This window comes from Rhinoraja longicauda, chromosome 5 (genome assembly GCF_053455715.1).
Source record: "Rhinoraja longicauda isolate Sanriku21f chromosome 5, sRhiLon1.1, whole genome shotgun sequence".
NCBI lineage: Eukaryota > Metazoa > Chordata > Chondrichthyes > Rajiformes > Arhynchobatidae > Rhinoraja > Rhinoraja longicauda.
This window is the reverse complement of record NC_135957.1, coordinates 35,285,082-35,295,075: the sequence shown is the minus strand read 5'-3', so window position 1 is coordinate 35,295,075 and position 9,994 is coordinate 35,285,082. Positions and strand designations below refer to the sequence as shown.

General features: G+C 40.4%; 1 pseudogene; it reads right to left on the bottom strand.

Moving 5' to 3' along the window:
- Positions 1–8,061: 8,061 nt before the first annotated feature.
- Positions 8,062–8,308, bottom strand: LOC144593967 (small ribosomal subunit protein eS21 pseudogene; annotated as a pseudogene).
- Positions 8,309–9,994: the final 1,686 nt, after the last annotated feature.

Here is a 9,994-nt window from a genome sequence, read left to right as displayed (position 1 = left end):
AGAGCCTTCCTGGTTGCAAGACACACACTTGCAAAATTTCCAAACATTTCTTTTTTGTCCAGCAAATGGTCAAGAATTGAAGAAATTGTGGAATTAAGTTAACCAAGTGTAAACACAAGTTGTGCACTTGCCGTTCAAAGATTTTGCCCTTGTACAGGGATTGAAGATTGCATTGAAATATCTAAATTTGGGCAATGTTACAATTATAGAGAAGCAAAGCTGCAGAAAAGATATCGAAATCCAGTCATTCCAGATCAAGGATGAGTAGCTTCCTGGCACTTGAATGTTGAGTTGGATATCTTACCAAGACATACTGAGCAGACTATCCAGAGAAGGGCTAAACTAATGCACTGAAAATAAAAATCATAGTTTTCATTGGGGGAATCTCTAGGAAGAGATAAAGTTTCTTCAGGAACTTTGAGAGGTAGTGATCGTAAATATGGTCACAAATTCAGATAATTTTATTGTTCTTGTGCATCTTTATAACAATGTGAACCATAGGTTTATTAGTTCATAAGTTGTAGGAGCAGAATTTGGCCATTTGGTCCATCAAGTCTACTCGGCCATTCAATCGTGGCTGATCTATCGTTCCCTCTCAACCCCATTTTCCTGCCTTCTCCGCATAACCCCTGACTCCCATACTAATCAAGAATCTGTCAATCACCTTAAAAATATCCATTGACGGCGTCCACAGCTTTTGTGACAATGAATTCCACAGATTCACCACCCTCTGACTAAAGAAATTCCTCAACATCTCCTCTCTAAAAGTACATCCTTATATTCTGAGGCTTTGGCCTCTGGTCTTAGATGCTCCCACTATTGGAAAGATCCTCCCACATGCTTTGGTGAATAAGTCGAATGCCTATGGCTTGGAGCTTACCCTTTGAATTAACACAAATGCAAACAAAAAGGTCTGTATATACATTTTATTTTAAATGACAAATAAACAAACGATAATAGTGCAAAGTCAAAAATAATGTCCCCACGTCTATGTAGTTTGTAGCCTATTTCGAGGTTATATTGTTTAACAGCCTGAAGGTTGTAAGGAAGAAACTGCTCCTGAACCCGGACATAACAGTTTTCAGGCTCCGATACCTTCTTCCCGATGGGAGCTGTGAAATGAGAGTGTGGCCAGGGTGGTGTGAGCCTCTGATGATGATGGCTGCTTTTTTGAGGCAGCGATTCTTGTAGATCCCTTTGATGGTGGGGAGGTCAGTACCTATGATGGACTGGACAGTGTTCACCATTTTTTGCAATCTTCTTCATTCCTGGGCGTTCGAGTTGCTGAACTGGGTTGTGATGTAACCAGTCTCTCTGCTGTACATCTGTAGAAGTTCAAGAGAGTATTCATTGACATACTGAAACTCTTCAATCTTCTGAGGAAGCAGTGGCATTGCTGGGCTTCATTTATGGTTGCATCTATGTGCTGGGTCCAGGACAGATCTTCAGAGATATACAACCAGGTATTTGAAGTTTTTGACTTCATGTACTACAGTTCAGTTACTGATGTTGAGCTGCTCTTGGTTATAGGCCAACAGTTTTTCTTTACATCTCAAGATTAGCTTCCGGTCAAAGTTTATTGAAGGTGCAGAATTTGTATTGGCATTGGTATTGGTTTATTATTGTCACACATATACCAAGATACAGTGAAATGCTTTGTTTGTAACATCAAGTCAAGTCAAGTCAAGTTTATTTGTCACATACGCACACACGATGTGCAGTGAAATGAAAGTGGCAATGCCTGCGGGTTGTGCACAAAAAAGAATTGCAGTTACAGCATATAAATAAAGTTAATAAGTTACTATAGTGTAGACAAAATGTAGTCTCTGGAGTTATAAAAGTTAACAGTCCTGATGGCCTGTGGGAAGAAACTCCGTCTCATCCTCTCCGTTTTCACAGCGTGACAGCGGAGTCCGTTGCTGGGGTGGCAGGGGTCCCTCATAATCTTGCTTGCTCTGGATCTACACCTCCTGATGTATAGGTCCTGCAGGGGGGCGAGTATAGTTCCCATGGTGCATTCTGCCGAACGCACTACTCTCTGCAGGGCCTTCCTGTCCTGGGCAGAGCTGTTCCCAAACCAGACTGTAATGTTGCCGGACAGGATGCTCTCTACAGCCCCAGAGTAGAAGCAATGAAGGATCCTCAGAGACACTCTGAATTTCCTCAGCTGTCTAAGGTGGTAAAGGCGTTGCTTTGCCTTACCCACTAGTGCGTGTCAGGATAATAAGGCTCTCCCTCAATGTCAGCAAGACAAGTAAGCCAGTCATTGGCTTCAAGAAGTAAAGTGATGACCACTAGGCGGAAGCAGTTAAGGAGCTCTTTGACCACTAGGTGGAGGCAGTTAAGGAGGGCATTTAAAATCTTTTGGTGAAGGCTTTCCCTGTGACCTCTATCAGATCTCTCCTCAATCCCAGTGTCCCAGAAAAAAACAATCTAAGTCTGTCCAACATCTCCCTGTAGTTAATGCATCCTAATCCAGGCATCATTCAGTTATAGACACAAAAAGCTGGAGTAACTCATCAGGTCATACAGCATCCCTGGAGAAAAAGAGTAGGTGACGTTTCGGGTCGATACCCTTCTTCCTACATCATTCTGGTTAGCTCTTCTACACCCTTTCTAAAGCCTCAACATCTTTCCTGTTTTGGGGTGACTAGAACTGCACGCAATACCCCAAATGAGGCTGAACCAAAGTGCTATAAAGCTGTATCAAGACTTCCTGACTCTCACACTCAATGACCACAACAATGAAGGGTCAGATGAAACTCCAGCTGTCATTTCTCCGCCCATTTCTGTAGCTGATCTATATCCTGCTGTATACTTTGACAGTCTTCCTCACAGTCCGTGACCCCAGCAATCTTGGTGTCATCATCAAACAAGAATTGAAAGCAATGAATTGGCTTTTATCCTTCACTGCCTCAGACTGAGATGTTTCTGATTTCAGAGATATAGTTGCTGGGGATTTCTTTGACAAGAGCTAACCAGAAAGAACCTGAGGAGGTTTGATAGTGGATTTCTGTTGTCTTTATAGATCTTTTTCAAACATCCAAATCCCACTCTAGTAAGTCATAGCTTGAACCAGTAAGGCTTATATTAACAATGTATATATATATATATATATACATTGTTAATATAAGCCTTACTGGTTCAAGCTATGACTTACTATATATTTTTATTGATTGTTTTGTCTGTTAATTCACACTCTATTTTAATCATTTACATTGCGCCGGTGAAAGTTCTAGCAATATTAGGTTCCTCTTTCTTGATGTGTTAAATAAATTGGTTTAGTAAGTAGTTTATTTAATATCACATGCAAAGAGTTCCAATGAAATGCTATCCAGTCAAATCATTTAACACATGAGTACAGTAGATCATCTCTTGAAACAGCACACATTTTGCAATTTCCATCTCGCAATTTCCAAATCAGCCAATTATTTCAGTATCTTATTGTAATAGTTATTCTTTTCAGATGTCTATATTTTATTTCTTTCAGGTCTCCATCTTAAACAGTCTAATTACTCACTATGAACATTATTATGAGACATAGGCCCATGAGTGTTTTCAGCCAACAGTTAAATATGGCAATATTCAGACTTTAAAATGTCATCAAATTATTCCACTCTGCAGTATACATCAATGCACCTCCTCCCACATATCCATCCAGGGACCCCATAAGCCCTTCCAGGTTCACACGTGCCTCTTCTAACCTCACCTGCTGCATTTGGTGCTCTGGATGTGGCGTCCACCACATTGGCAAAACCAAGAGTAGACTAGCCAACTGTTCCGCCAAACGCTTGTGCTTGATCTGCCAAGGTCTGCTGGGTCTCTCGGTTCCTCACCATTTTAACTCCCCTTCCCATTCCCATATTGATTTTTCTATCCTGGTGCCTCCTCCATTGCCAGAGTGAGACCACAAGCAAATTGGAACAACATCTCTTATTGTATTTGGGTAGCTTACAATTGGAAGAACATTGAAGTAACTTTGGTAACTAAGCCTCCCTCCCTCCCCCCTCCTCCTCCTCTTATCTGTGCCCACCTGCGCACTAATTTTTCCTACTATCCCGCCCCCTTCCCCCAGTTCCCTTCCAAGTACGTCCCTTCCTCTGGCTTCACATTTCACACCCCTTCTCTCCTTATCTGACAGCCTTTTGTCGTCTTTTCATCTCTGGCTGTCCACCAATCCAACCCACTCACCTGTTTCCACCTATCCCTCACCAGACTTTGTCCCATTCCCACCTCTTTTCCACCTTTTTCCACCCTGCTACAATTAATGTGAAGAAGGGTCTCGACCCGAAACATCACCTATCCATGCCCTCCGGAGATGCTACCTGACCCACTGAGTTATCAATCAGCACTTTGTATCATTCAACGACATGCGCCGTGACCCATTTATTTTTAACTTTAGCCAATTTCTTTATTATTGATATAGACTGAGAAGGTCAAATGCCAAGACTGGTCCATCCATGATTCTTGGCTAACAGCTAATACATTAAAAAAGGCCACCAAATAACAAAAAAGTTTAACTTTTATTCCTGGAAATGTACCAGCAATACTCTAATGAGGTCTCCTGCTGCCTCCCCAGGTCTGCTGCTGGCCTCTAATCAATCCTTTCCTATCCCTCTACTGTCAGGCCAGCTGGGGGCCAGAAATTTGCTTCTCCGATCAATGAATGGGCATTGGTAAACTTGTTAAGATAAGACTGAAAAATTTCTCACAATAATCTGACACTGGATTATTCCCTTCATTATTTGGTTTGTGAAAACTGGCCTCAGCAAATGTCTGGGTTAATTTGCTTTAAACCATGACCAAATAAAAAATCACATTTGGTGACGATTTTTATAATCTAGTTCTCCTTTGGAATGCTTGCCCACTATTGATACATTAATCCTGAAAGCACAGTTTCAAACAAGCCATTGTTGAATGGTCTGCTGCAAAATCCAAGGAAAGAATGTTGCAACAATGAAACACTATTTCCTGTTGGATTTTTTTTGCACTTGAAACACTACGTTAAGATTTCCTCTGCATGTTGAATCAAATTATTTGAGGGTCTGTGGTCTGAGTTATCTCACACAGACTTCTAGTCCTAATGATGAAAACAAAATGAACAAAAAAAAAGAATAATTGAGCATGTAGATACAAAGCATGTTCAAAATAAGAAAGATTACAGGAAGGGTGGGACATCAGATCTAAAGGCCATAATTATTTAGGCATTATAATGAATTGCAGTTAATATTCCATGTGTACAGATTATTGAATTGAATCGTGAAAAGCCAGGACTTGCTTAACTAATCCTGGAAGGATGTTGGGTTTGGAACTATTCCAAGGCAAGCAGGATGTAAGGCTTGTTTTAGAACATCGAAGTATGACTATAATTCATCCTCTGCTTAATGATGTAATCACGGTGGCAAGATCCAACTCGTGTGCTTCCTTGCTTGGAATTGTCTCCACTTCATATTTCCTGACTCACAACAGAATTGCACAGTTCCACTCTTTGGGATGTGAAGGAAAGACTGCAACTGATGCTTCAGTTCTCTACATCATTACATCCCAACTTAGGTTTTAATGAAAACACATGGAAATATATTGGTAAGTCAAAGGGGGGGGGGGGGGTTTGGCATGTCTTAGGGGTATTTCAGTTCCATATAACTCTATACAGTATAGTTACAATATAGAGTTAGAGTCCTGTACAATTCAATATTGAGCCCCATACAATATAGAGTCCTGTATCTGTACACAGTAGATGACTCCACTGTAATCATGTGTAATCCTTCCGCTCACTGGATAGCACGCAATAAAAAATCTGTTCACTGTACCTTGGTACGGGTGACAATAAAGTAAACTAAAATAAACAAAATTAAACAAAATTAAACTATATTAGCCATCTACTGCACACTGCTATAAAGTGATATAAAGGAATAATAGAGCTATAAAGCTATGAAGTGCCAGTATTTTAGAAAATAATCAGAAAATACAACTTTTGATACATTTGGAAAAACATGTAGTTCTCTTCTGTAAATTGTAAATTGTCCCTAGTGAGTAGGATCGTGCCAGTGTAAACTGGTTGGCACCAACTCGGTGGGCCGAAGGGCCTGTTTCCACGCTGTATCTCTAAAGTCTAAAATCTTAAGTATACAGTAATGCTTTCAGCAGTTGAAACTTCCACATTGAGATTACCCAATTTACTATACGAATAACTGCCATTTATAGAACACTGAACATAGCACCGTGACTTTCAGTCTGAAGAAGGATCTCGACCCGAAACGTCACCCATTCCTTCTCTCCAAAGATGTTGCTGAGTTACTCCAGCTTTTTGTGTCTACCTTCGGTTTAAACCAGCATCTGCAGTTCCTTCCTACACATAGAATAGTACAGCGCAGGAACCTGCCCTCCAGCCCAAAATGTCTGTGTCGAACCTAATGCCAACTCTTATCTGAGTGTACATAATCTAAATCTCTCCATTCTATGCATATCCATGTGCCTAACCAACAGCCTCTTAAACTCCACTTTTGTATTTGCTTCCAACACCATCTTTAGCAGCACAGACCAGGCACCCAATGCCCTCTGTATAAAAAACGTGCCCCACACGTCTCCTTTAACCTTCGACCCTCTCATCTTAAAGTTATGCCTATGGTATTTGGCATTTCCACCCTGGGAATAAGGGTCTAACACTCTACCCTATCTATGCCTCTCATAATTTTATAAAATTCTATTAGGTTTCCTTCAACCTCTGGCATTCCAGAGAAAACAATCTAAGTCGGTCCCACCTCTCCCTGTAACTAACATCCTCTAACCCAGGCATCATTGTGGTAAACCGCCTCTGCCCTCTTTCTAAAGCCTCTAGATCCTTCATGTAATGGGGCCATTAAAACTATACTCCACATGCAGCCTAACCAAAGTTTTATAACAAGAAGTAGGCAAAATGAACAGAGGAAGTTGGTTGCATTGGTGGCTTCCCCAACGTGCTGTAATCTTATATGGATTTCACATGCAACCTCATGACAGGAGGCTCTTCTCGTTGCCCCAGTGAATCAGCCCCTGTAACCCTAGGGATATGGGGAGAAGGCAGGAGAATGGGGTTGAGGGGGAGAGATAGATCAGCCATGAATGAATGGCGGAGTAGACGATGGTCCAAATGGCCTAATTCTGCTCCTATCACTTATGAACTTATGAACTAATCTTTATGGCCTTCTTGCCTCTTGTGAACACTAATTTTGAACTAACTGTCCAAGTCCCCTTGGCAGCACAGAAACACTCCTCCATCCATCCCCAATTAAAATAACTTCCATTCATTTAGTAGGAAGACCTCCCTGTAACTGTGTGACTTATATTTTGTTATGTCTTTTTAAGAACTGGATGCTCACAGAGATTGGCCTAAGCGCAAGTCACTGGGAATCTTTGCAGAATAATAATAAAGAATACCACAGTTTCAGTCGGGGCACTACATGGGAAAAAAATACTGCCTTGTGAACCTTGCAATAGGAGTCTCATTCTAAAAGTGGCTTGCACAAGCAATGTCAAGATGACATATAACCCTTTCCTCTTACCCGTTTGAAAAGTCGGTCGTTGAGGTAATGGGATTGATAACTTCATGGATAATCAATCAAATGGTTTGAAATGAAACACGGTCGGTCCTATATGAGCAGAGAATGCTACTGAAGAATTAAAATGCATTTTGCTGTGCCCTACTAAATAAATCTCTGATCATAATCCTCATTTTTGTTCATTTCTATTCGAGCATCTTATGGAAGAATAGATTATTAAACACATCTTATCATTGTCATTCGGCGTCAAATGCTGCAGGGGAGGACAGATCAGTGAGAATCGTTGACAGTGCAGTGAAGCAGGTAGCATTACAAAGGTGCTCAATGAGGCATTGCCGAGCAAGTTTTGTGTTAAACAGCAGAAGGATGCCACCGTGCACAATGAGTTACACTCCTACTGGACTTCTGATGCAGAGAAGAGTCAGAACACAATTATGTTCGGGTTCAGCTAAACCTTTTGGTTTGCTCAAATTTTTGTTTTTCTACATACATCAGCATTCCTAAAACACGTGTCTTCTGTTTATTAGACACCCTTGGCCACAATCCCATCATTCTTTGCTAGCCTCAGGATACAATCATCCGATTCACCCATCCTACAGATAGCTGCACAGTTGGCATAGGTTTTGTGCTGTCCATTATATCTCCCAATCACTTTATCAACATCAGCAAGGTTGGTTTGAATGGAGGCATGGTCCTTGGCATCAATGATTCTGTTGCTAGCAGAGGATCTGTGAGGAAAAATCAACAAATGTTCCTGCATTGTTCTGCATGTTCAGTGTGTGGCCTCGTATTCAGCTAAACTTTGAGGGGAGAGTAGAAGAGAAACAGAAAAGGGAACAAAATATGTTTATGTGTTAATGCCAAGTAATGTTGTGACATTCAGAAATGGGATATTGGCATGTGAATTACAAAGAGATATCCAATAAAATTAATTTCATATCTGTGATAAGTGATACAGCGGAGACTGTAAAATAAATACTATTCTACTGCATGCTGACAAGAAGTGACACCTGGCCCGAGTCAAGAAGTAGACACAATGCCAATGACGTCAAAGGAACTCAGATGAGGAACTCATTCCAAGGTTAAAGCTGAGGATAATGTGAATATATGATTCACTTTCTTTCCATAAAGGGAAAGCCATGTCATTAATTGTGGTTTGCAATTGTATGATAAGTGCATACATGAATGGTGTTAAAGAGAGTGAAATAAGTGAGATGCAAACGATTCTGCAGCTCCCTTGGTGATTCATTTTATTCCTGGCATTCAGTAGAGTTAGAATAAAACCAAATATATACATTCCTCTAACCTTCTTCAAGAATGCAGTAATCCACTCTGTCACTCCCTGGAGGAGAAAGAGCAATTTAAAAAAAGTGCTGGAACTTAAAAAGAGTTCACAACCATTTTGTGTATCTTTGAGATACACACTGTGATTTCAGCTGTCAGAGGTTTTGGGGAGAAGGCAGGAGAATGGGGTTGAGAGAGAAGGATAGATCAGTCATGATTGAATGGCGGGGTAGACTTGATGGGCTGAATGGCCTCATTCTGCTCCTATAACTTATGAATTTATTTATGTTATACTTAAAGTGAGTTTTGTCAAATTCGAAGATTGGGACATATTCAAATGGTGTAAATTTAATATAATTTACATTCAATTACTTACTTTGTTCAAACATCATTACTTTGTGCGAAATAATTAAATAAGGAGTTTTCACATTCTCCCTGTGACTGTGTTCTCTGGCTTCCTCCCACTTCCCAAAAACAAGGTTTGTTGGTTATTTAGCTCTGTAAAAAATTGCCCCAGCTGGTCAAGCGAATGCCTCATATCATCAGAGACCTGGGTTCAATTCTGACTATGCTGTCCATGTGGAGTTTGCACATTCTCCCTGTGATCACATGGATTTCCACCGAATGCTCTGGTTTCTTCCAGCATCCTAAAGATGTGCTGGTTTGTGAGGTAATTGAGCTCTGTAAAATTGCCCCTAATGTGTAGGGAGTGGATGCAAAAGTAGAACTTGTGTGAACAAGTGATCGACGGTTAGCATGGACTCGGTAGGCAGAAGGGCCTGTTTCCATGCTGTACCTCTCAAATAAACTAAATTGCTGTATAAGGAAGCAAAACTCCATCATTTAATTTAGTTCTGACAAATATCACATCATTTTTTTTGCAAAAATACTATTTTCCTTTTGATGCTCTGCAGAAAGAGATAAATGATGGAGTCAGTAACAGGAAAGTGAAATCCTCTGTTAGAATTTGTGGAATAATCACTGTTTTTGCTCTCACCGGCATGAAAATGTTAACATTTAAAGGTATAGTAGTGTTTACTCTTACTTCAGGAAATTTGTTGTTGATTGTAAACAAAAAAAGGAACAGCAAATGCGAATCTTCGAGAGAAAAATATTCGGTTCTACCATTGTTAACTTTCCAGGAATTAAAAATACATAGCGAAAATGGCAAT